The following is a 6,369-nucleotide window of genomic DNA, read 5'->3' on the forward strand; positions in this document are numbered from 1 at the left end:
CCAATCCCTTGTTTGTGATAAAGAACTATTTCCAGAAAATGTATTCTACATCTTCTACATTTCATATTTTTGTCTCATAATATAATAAAACAACCAAAAATATTTGTCATTCATGTATTTCTTTTGTCAGAGACCTTTTAATATCCACTAAGAGCCTTCATGTCATATATCCATTAATACTGCAAAGTGTGTGGAATACAGATGTTTTCCGTTTTAATACTGTAGAATAAAATAGGATGAAATGACACACAGACACTAAATCTTACTAATTTATTCATAATATCAGACGAGCCACGGCACAGAGCATTTTAATAACAGTCACCAAGGGAATGTCATCATCATCTCCAGGTAAATACACAATATAATCATTAAAACAACAATCACAACAACTAGTACGGGGGTGTTCGTCAGCGAGTAGCCAGAGCTCCTCGGCTGAACCCCCTTTTTGTACACCATGCTCCAACCTCGAAAAGGTTCAGCTCTGTCGTTTTTACCTCTCCACTGAGTTAATGTCTTGGCTGCCTCGAGGAATGGTCTCCGGGCTGCACCCTACAGATGAAAGAAACCACTGATGACAGGTGGGGGGGAAAAGGAGAGCAAACACAACCTTGCGAGGCGCGTTTTTTTAGTGGTGGCAGCTACACAAAAGACCCACAGCTCCGTTGATCCCTCCCTCCCAGGATATGGTGGCCAGGCATGCTGGAGCTCTGTCTGCATCTGTGCTCCTGTGCAGACTAGCTCCACTTTAGCTGCAGGCTAGGGGGGGAGGAACCGCGGGCAGGGTGTGTCTGTTTCACCATGGAAGCAGGTGGGCAGATTGCTCTCAGAGGTAGGAGGGAAAGGAGATGGAGCAGGTGTTGTGGTGGCGCTGGCTCTCCCTCCCCGGCAACCATGGAGCTCTGCCAGTCACCTTTTATGTGGCAGACACAAAGGAAAGCCATGTAAATGCAAAAAACAGAGTAGCAGTTACTTTTATCACCGTGAACATCCATTTTACTGTGGGCTTTTCCTTTCAGTCGCTCCATATATTTTAACAAATCCTTCAGGTCATATGAGTTTACATAGACCAAACCAGGCAAACTGGATTAAACCGTTTCTGCAGATGTTAGCAGATGAGGCTGTTATGCTAAGCCTACTTGTACTTAACTGGCACAGTTCTGGCAGCTAACCGGAAACTAAATCTTGATGGAGAAGGTTTAAAAAAAAAAACAAAGAACAAAAAAAAATCATTTCATAGGAGACATTTTTCTTTTTTTTCCTCGTGCAACTAATGAGACAAGAAATAAGTAGAGGGAAAGTACAGGAGTACAGCAAAAAGTTTGAATCCTAGCCTAGGGTCTTTCTGCGTGCAGTTTGCTGTGTAGATTTTCTCCAGGCAGCCCAGCTTCCTCCCACAGTCTAAAAACATGACCCACAGTGTTATTGTTTGCTCTAGATTGCCTTTAGGTATGAGTGTGTGTGTGTGTATGAGTGCATGGTTGTCACGTTACAACCTCCTACCTCATTGTCTCACTGTGTTTATTTGAGGATTAAAAAAACACATCTTTCCAAGTACTTTTGGTCCAGTTTCTAGTCCAAATCTCTTAGTACATTTGAAATAAGACAAAACTAAGACATCAGAGCTTCTTTGAAGTCAATAATTCCTTAATATTGATTAAAAAAAAGGACTAGATCCAGAGTTTTTAAAACTTAAACGAGACATTTTCCACTTATTTTAAGTGAAATGATCTTCCTGTAGAACTAGTACTTTTTAAAAATCAATATTAAGGAATTATAAACTTAAAACAAGCTCCTATATCTTTCAGAAAATTTTTTTGTAAGATAATTTTGTCTTTTTTCAAGTGTGCTAAAATATTTAAAATATTCTGCTTAAAATAATATATTATTTTAAGCAGAAAGTATGTAAAATACATGGCAATATTTTGTTGTTTTACATTGAAAAACAATATGCCAAGTTTTGAACTTAAACTCTCCTTGATCACTGTTCAGTGCATCAGCTGAAAGGGGAAGGAGTGTGGAACAAATGCTAGACACCTATTATTTTTATGCTCCATAAATCTAACCTTTGTTGAAAATATAATGGAAGGTATGCATGGCAATGGTTTTATTTGCAGTTTACAACAAGTAGTTTGGTCAGATGAGACCAAAAATAAAATTTGTGGCCAATATGCGAAAAACCATTACCCTGAACACACCATCCACACACAGCTGACACATGGTGGTGGCTGCGTCATGCTGTGGGGACACTTTTATTCAACATGGACAAAGAAGCTGGCCAGAGTTGATAGAAAACCTCCAAGAGGCTGAAATAGACTGTATATAATACCATTGTTCAGATCAACACATATGCTCCCTGTCTCTATCCCTAGTTAAAGTTCAGACCAAAATATATTTAGAAAACTGCACCAAGATTTGAAAATTAATATTCACAGATACTCCAGATCCAATTGGACTGAGATTGATGTTTCACAAAGATGAATTGCAAAATTTCTATCTTTAAAGACGCAAAGCTGTTAGAGACGTTCCCCGAAAGATTTGAAGCTTAAAGAGCTTCGGACGGATACAAATGCAAATCAACAACACACTGTGGATTTTTATTTAATAGTTTTGTAAATCGTTATTTTTCTTCCACCTCACAAATATGCACTACTTTGTGTTTGTGTATCACATAAACACTGAAAACTTTTGCCAGGCACTTTAGATGAAAACAAGTTTATGTTATTTACAGCTGAGCTTTATATTCTGGTTTGAAGGTCATGTGTTACTGAAGAGGGCCTAAGACATAAAACTACAAATAATCAACCAAGTATGAGCCGGGAAAGCAGACAGGAAGAGTGTAGCCCGGTTTATTCTTTACACATTTATGAGCTCACACTCTGTTTCTGTAGTAAACCATTAAGAAAATATCTTGAAATTGAGGCTATAAATAGCGCCTGCGCAAATGTGCTTAGTTAATTGTAAGACTGAATGTACATGCGTGAGGTAGGGCTTGGCTTTTGGTCACTTTCACCAGACAGCAGAGCTTTTTTTTTTTTTTTTTTGCTTCTTTTTTTCGGCGGTTGTCCCAGATATCCGACAATGTTTAATCTAGGCCAGCTCCACAGCAGGGTAGCCAAGGGGAAACTAAGGAGCCAAGTTAACTAGTTCATGTCACTCATCAACTTATTTTAACAGATGTGGGATGCCTTTAGTGAGACGAAAATAAAGGCAGAAGCTCCCACGAAGCGTTTCCACTTTCAGATACTTTTGACCTGCTTATGGCTGCACGTTCCCATCCCTGGATAACTCCTCCGACTCTAAGCAGCTTACTTTTTTTTTTTTTTCATTTACATTCACTTCTCCATTGCAATGAAGGAAGAAAAAAAGGTGGTGGGGGTGATACTCAGGCTTGGGCTAAACAAAGCAGCTGCTGTCATAAGCTATCAGATTTTAATAAGGCATAACCTAGTCCTGGGTGGGCGAGGGAAGCCGCTGTTTTTCTATTTCCTTTTATAGACTGCACCAACATGCCCCCTGGGAGACTGCACGCCATGACTCATGTCTCCAGTGTTTCTGGTCCAGACTCCAACCCACACCCCCCCTCCCTGCTTCTATCCCTGAACATCACCGCTTTTCCTCCCCCGACTCTCTTTAAGTGGCTTCGTGTTTACCATTCCCCTCGATGCATTCGCTGTTCGCATTTATCTGCATATTATAATTTCATTCATGGACCTAAAGTTGTGTCTGATAGCATGCAAGAGATTGGAGGGTTTCAATGAGGCGAGGGATATCTGGTGATGAGTGTGATAAGCGAGCTGAATCAGTTCCATGTAAACAGTAGCTACAGTACAGACGGCGGCCATTTCCCAGAACTGTTGTGGTGAAACGGCAGCGTCAATATGGGGGGATGTCTTTCTCTCTCTCTGTTTCTCTCTCTCTTTTTCTATCTGTCTGCCTTTCCCAGCACAGCAGCCTGCAGGCTTTTCGCCGTCACGTGGTCGGCTTGTCCTTTCCCTTCCCCTTCCTGCCTCTCTGTTTGGTTATATTCCAGTCACGGCACCCCAGCCCAACCCAGCCCGCCCCTCGTTGCTCTGTTAGGTCACCCGCCTTGTTTGCTCAGATGGAACAGAAGAGGAAATGAAAGCTCTGAGTGCACCGTTAACCCATCCCTTACTCTCTGCTCCATTATTGTGTGCATGCCTTCTAATTTTCCCTGGGCTCTTTCATTGTTTTGATGAGGATTTGCTTCTATGGCAGGATGCTGTTTGTCCTTTTGAAGTGTGCTGCCAAGGAATAATACATTAAAAGGCTTGGCATAACATAAAGCAGCAATTCCAAATAGGATGGAGACAATTTTGTGTCTTGCAAAATTAATTATTACCCATTGAAGGTTTTCACGTTTGCCCTTTATGCAGCGTAAATGCATTTTAAGTGGATTTTGTGATAGATTATCCACGAAAGTAGTGCATAATTGTAAAACTGAAGGAAAATTCTACTTTCGTTGCTACTTTTTTTCCAAATAAAAAAATTAGAATAGCGTTGCACAGTTAATCACCTTTCTTCAGAAATGACTTAAATAGTGAAAATAATTTATGTCGCAATTAAAAGAAAAGAAAACATGAGTTAATATAATAATTGATGATTTAATTTATTAAGGGAAGCAAAACTACGCAAATCAACTTCATTAAAGTTTTGTGATAACTGGCACTAAGTCTTTAACATCCCTATAAAGGGATTTAGACCCACACTATGCCGTGTTGTTTAAATTCAGCCAGAGGATCCTTCAGCATGAACAGCCTGTTTAAGGTCACACCACACACACCAGGTTTAAGTTCACAGTTTAACGAGGCCACAATCATTTTACTCCCACATAATGTTCTTGAGCAAAAGGACAATTTCTCCTTCAAGTTTTTGAAATGGCTAATTTTCCAGAGACTTATAAACATTAACTTATTGACAAGAAGCAGTGGATTGTTTTTTTAAAGCAATTGTTTAGAAGCAGTAAAGACTGAAATGGAAGAACAAAAAAGTGCTAAAAGTAAACCTTGCATACTATGTCCAACTTTATGACTGAGGCAGAAAGTGTTGTTTTTTGAAGTCTTGTAGCCTACTTCGTTTTGTCAAACAGGTTACATTTAAATGATTTCTTGACTTTACTTCCCAAGTAGTAATTACCCCTCGGTGTCACCAGGGAAATTTAACTGCATCGTTGGATGGCTATTCCTGCTCTTGATCTTTTATTGGCATCGTCTTTTATTTTATTCCAGTTCTATCTTGTCAGGATAATTAGATGATTTTTCTAGTCTAAGTCAAATTTCTAGCTCTAGACTTGCAAAACTGAAAGAGACTTGCAACCTCTAAGTGAAATATAGATTTAAAAGGCTTCAACTCAGGGGAGGGTTAAATATAAATCCAAACCACACGTTGTATTTTTCCAGAGGTTTGTGGTTGTAATGTGAGGTAATGTGGCAAAATTAATGGGGTATGAAAACTTTTGCAGGGCAATAATGTATGACTTCAACACAAAAGTGCAGCGTCAGTGTTGAAATAACAGCTTTCCCCAAACATGTGACTGGCTTTGTGTTTGCACACTATCTAAACAACGTGTGCATGTGTGGGCGCACATGTTAGCTTTTTGCTCGTGCTTATCCTCGACTTGGCCAATCTCTTGGTTTCTACGCAACGAGGTCAGAACAACACGGACACCACAGTAGCTGAATGGCCATTTTGGGTAAAAGCTCTCCACAATAATAAACAGCTTCTGGCACGGAGAAGTTGTTTCCCAGCTGCAGCTCGGAGCCAAAGCACAGAATTAACTCCAATACCGCTGTGGAAAAACATCGCCCATCCAAACCCACATACCTTCTCAGAGGCTTTGAGCAGCTTGTAATCCTTCAGCGGCAAGAGGACTCTCAGAAACACACCAGCTCATGGCTGCCAGGCGAATTACTGCACAGTTAGTGTGTGGAATATACAGTTCTGTCTGCTCACCCAAATGGGTGAGGAGAAGCTTTTATTGGGGGGGACAGAATAAATATTTCCCTGATTTCCAATCTGCTGCTTTTTGCCTCCGCTTGGCCACAGCTGGTTGCTGTGTTTGCTGGAAGCTCAGAGATGCCTTTACAAGGGAAGATAAGCCTTGAAAGCACAAAACAGCTGCCTTGAATTTTTCCAGTGCTCCATGCTTATTTTGAAGGAGCTCCAAAAATATTTTGAGCGGTTTAAGAGGGGGGATAATGTGAACTTTATCCTCTCTCTGAGGAAGGGAAGGAAAACAAATATTCCACAATCTGCAAGGTCTGCATATGTGTTGGTTAAACAGTGAAGAAATGCACTAACGTCCTGTGAGTCACTCATTAATTCAAGTCTTTCATCTTGATCACGCAGTGT

At 40.3% G+C, this 6,369-nt stretch overlaps 1 long non-coding RNA gene across 1 annotated transcript; it reads right to left on the reverse strand.

The window, feature by feature from the left end:
• Positions 1-256: 256 nt before the first annotated feature.
• On the reverse strand, positions 257-6,145 carry LOC116712702 (uncharacterized). Its single transcript, XR_004337633.1, has 2 exons — positions 5,842-6,145; positions 257-910 (listed from the first exon to the last, which is right to left on the reverse strand). It is a non-coding gene; the product is annotated as an uncharacterized LOC116712702 (long non-coding RNA).
• Positions 6,146-6,369: the final 224 nt, after the last annotated feature.

This window comes from Xiphophorus hellerii, chromosome 22, assembly GCF_003331165.1.
Source record: "Xiphophorus hellerii strain 12219 chromosome 22, Xiphophorus_hellerii-4.1, whole genome shotgun sequence".
Taxonomy (NCBI): Eukaryota; Metazoa; Chordata; class Actinopteri; order Cyprinodontiformes; family Poeciliidae; genus Xiphophorus; species Xiphophorus hellerii.